The sequence below is a fragment of the Aythya fuligula genome, chromosome 20, assembly GCF_009819795.1.
Source record: "Aythya fuligula isolate bAytFul2 chromosome 20, bAytFul2.pri, whole genome shotgun sequence".
Taxonomy (NCBI): domain Eukaryota; kingdom Metazoa; phylum Chordata; class Aves; order Anseriformes; family Anatidae; genus Aythya; species Aythya fuligula.
Window position 1 is genome coordinate 784,685 of NC_045578.1, and position 3,827 is coordinate 788,511.

Below are 3,827 nucleotides of genomic sequence, written 5' to 3' on the forward strand. Positions count from 1 at the left end.
TCCAAGAAGATCCCAACTAAAGGCCCCACAAAATAAAAAAAAACATAAAATTCCATGGTCTTCCCCAAAGTCACATGAAACGTATCGAGGAGTCTTCATAACTAGGAGAGTTTACACAAGGGTTATGTGCAACTAAAAAGTTAGAGTGATCACTCTGCTGTGAAGAGAAGTGATTAAAAAAAAAAATCTGCAAACCTGTTAGGCAGCACGCCTGCTGCAACCCGCAGGGGCTGGGACAGATGGAAATGCTTCTACAAATCCCAGAAAAAGTTACTTCCAGTAGCTTAAGGAAACCATGTGCGTCTGACGACGTTTGGTTCGGGTCTTCTTGCTCCTTTTTAGAAACGCAATCTGTTCTTAAAAATAAGGAACATTCGAAAAAGAAGTCACGAAAGACAAGCCGTCTCACGCACATGCAGCAGGCAGGTAGGTGCGAGTGGCGCTCCACAGCCCGACGGAGAATCCAGCGAGATCAAAGGGAGAAAATTACCGCAGACAGAAAGCTCCCGGGGCAGGCATGGCTGCAAGTGAAGTGTCCGCATGCAACCCGCAGCCTCGGGAAAGAAGCCGGCCCCCTGTCGGGAGCACTCCCGCGGAGTACCCGGGGCTCCCTCGCTGCGCAGCCCGTGCGGGCACCGGCTCTAGGCGCGGCGCAGGGCGGCAGCCGAGGCACGGGCAGCGCGGCCGCGGCGAGCCCCGCGGGGCTGCTCGACCATGGCCGGGGGCGGCCGGATCCCGCGGCGGGCGCGGAGCCGCCTTCCTGCCGCAGCAGCGCCCGTGGGCGAGCGCCGGGCGCGGGAGGGCTGCGAGGCGGCCGCGGCTCCCGGCTCGCGGCTCCTACCTGCTGGCACAAAGTGAGGGTGGAGCAGCGCCGAGCGCCCGCCCCGGCCCCGGCCCCGGCCCCGGCCCCGGCCCCGCTCCCGGGCGCCCCCTCCCGCCCCGCCGGCCCGGCCCCGCCGGGCTCCCCGCGTTTCCCCCGGCCTTCCCCACGCTGCCGCCCATCGAGAGGCAGCAGTAGCCCTTTTCTGGCTGCTGCTTGCTGCGAGGCTTCAGGTCAGGCTGATGTCAGAGGTCTGGAATTCAACTGTTATTCTCCTCTGACATCACCGAGAGGTGAATAATGCTGCAGGTCAGACCTATAACCTCAAAGTAAGGTTGCAACTGGAAATTTGTGAACGGGCGCACGATGGAGTGGTGCTCGAGGAGGGCACTCAGAAACAAACGTGAAAACAATGCCCTGCCTGCAGAAAGCGTATGATCCAGGCAGGAGTTCGGAGAGTCATTTGCCGTTGTTCCCGGTGCTCAGGAAAAAGCACCTTCAAGAAAGTGGAGATTAATGAACATTTTTGTTGTTGTTACGTGTACAGCTAAACTAATCCCTGGAGTAACTCCTTGAAAGTAGAAGGTCACACAAAGAAGAATTGCTCCGCTTTTAAAAATAAGAGCGTGGTTGCAGGGGTAATGGTTGTATGGTGAAAAAAGTGGCAGGAGGAACTGCTGAAACATGAAGGACTTTTTCCAATGGTGATAATACATCATTTGTAAATCAAAAGAAAGAAAATATAGGTGCAACATCCATATTTCAGTTTGAAAGTTTAATTTATTGCAGATTGGTGCAACCATGCTGTCTGAGCAGGATGATAAAAGAACATCCGCAAGGTAAACAAAATTGCATTGTGTTCCCATTAACAAGAATATAGTTAAAAACAAGGTCTTGCTACAGAAGTTACTTTTTATTATTTACTGACTGAACTAGATCCACATTAAGGTGCTGAAGCGCTAGACCTTCAATCTAGAGGGCCACCTGAGACTCCCGAGGCCTTGTGCAGCAATATACTTATTTCCTAAGCTAGCGAATGCCCTTTCTCCTGTGCTCTCTCCCTATGTCAGGGTGAGCTGGTTAAGAATGAAGAGAGCTTACATCCATGTGTGTTCTGAAAGTGATGTACATCAGGAGAGCCAGCTCCAAAGCCTTTCTAAATCAGCATATTAAAAAATTGTAATATGAAAGTTTTCGTAATTTGCCTTTAAAACAACAGAGCATTATCTAAGACCCTGAGATTCCCCTATCTTAAATCTCCAAAAGTGTCAAATCTTTTGGTTGGCAAGCAGGAATAAGAAAGGTAAACTAAGATGTTCCCTTTGTAGTGTATGTGAATTAAAGAGGTAACAGCTCCAGTTTGATAAGCTGAAATCCTTTTAAGTGCATCTCCTTACCCCTTGGTCTGTGAGGGCTAGTCTGCTGCTGTCAAACCCCATTACTATTGATGGCACCAGCTCCCACAGGACACAGACCATCCACAATTTCCACAGCATATTATGCAACAGTCTCGAGCCATGTCAGCTATAGGGCATGAAAGCAAATTTAGGTGATGAGCTCCAGCAATGTTATTGAAAAACTTTTCCTTTTAACTACCCAAATACTCTCATTCATATACAAATGGCTTCCATATACTTTTGTTTAAGAAGCAGGACTTGAACATAACCACCTAACCCTTCACTATTCATGTCAACTGAAATTGTACTACACATATATCCTGTAACATACGATACAGGATAACAAATCTGAGGACAACTAGTATGGTAACACTCTCACTAGCCTTGACCTAAAAGCATCCTCAGATTGCATTTGTCTAGTTTGGACTGCTGGTGAATAATCAAAGGCTTTGCCCCGGTTCATTCTACCACTCAATGTTCACTTAGGACATCCTACCACAGCTAGAAGCTACATAAAGTGCTGGAGGGTATAGCTGAGACAGTCCTAATAAATTCTTTTTCTTTCTTGTGTGAAAGGACTGGCTCTAATTAATTTTAAAAGAAGCATGAACACAGATGACACAATTAAATCTATGTTTTAGGTGCTCTTTCACATGTATTTCCCTAACATAAATATAGACTGTGCCCACTTTATCCTTTAAACAGTATATTAACACAAATGCATAGCTATTAAAAACTTTAAATCTACTATCAATATAAATAGAATCAGATTTAATATGTTACAATGTATTTAAGACCTACTTAAAATAAAGTACTAAAACAACAGATAACTTACCATTACATATATTATGAGAATCAAAAAGAAATTATTAAAACAGGACAATTCTCCATAAATGTAAAAGATCAGCAGCTGTCATATGTAACGGATACCCACCAGAAGGGACACACTTGTTGCTGAAACAGAGCATTGGTTTAGGAAAGAAGAGCATTTCCTGGTTAATCACTCAGAAAATTAGCTCATCTTTCCCATAGCTGCTCTCCTGAAATCCCTGACCCATTCAGACCTAGAATCTTGTGACTTTCCTGCGCTTTTGTTTCATACACAATTCCCATTAAAGAGCCACAGTATGACTTCAAGCAAAGACGGTGAGAGCACCAAACAGCATATGTGCCGAGTACACTGTAGCTTCCAACAATGTTAAATAAAAAGATTCCAAATACAGCACTAAAACCAACTTGCTTCCCAGTAAGAAAGTTTTGGAAAAAGCTTTTAAGGCTGTTCCTGTTTACAGGAAGTCCAGATTTTCCATATCTAAAAAAAATGAGCAGCTGAGTATTTACTTCATATTAAATATTCTGACCACTAGACACTTTATAACTTGTCGGGTAGAAAATGTAATGGAAGAGGTGTAAAAAAGCATGGAGTGACTAACACCTCACAAAGTTAGAATGAAATTTAAAAAAAAAAGTGTCTTTTTTTTTTTTTTTTTTTAAATAAACAGTTGAAATGATCCAAAGTGCCTGTTGTGTGCAAGACATTGCCTCTGGAGTCTGACAAGAGAACCCAGCTGGCAGCTGCTGCACATTTTCACATACTTGTCACCCACTTC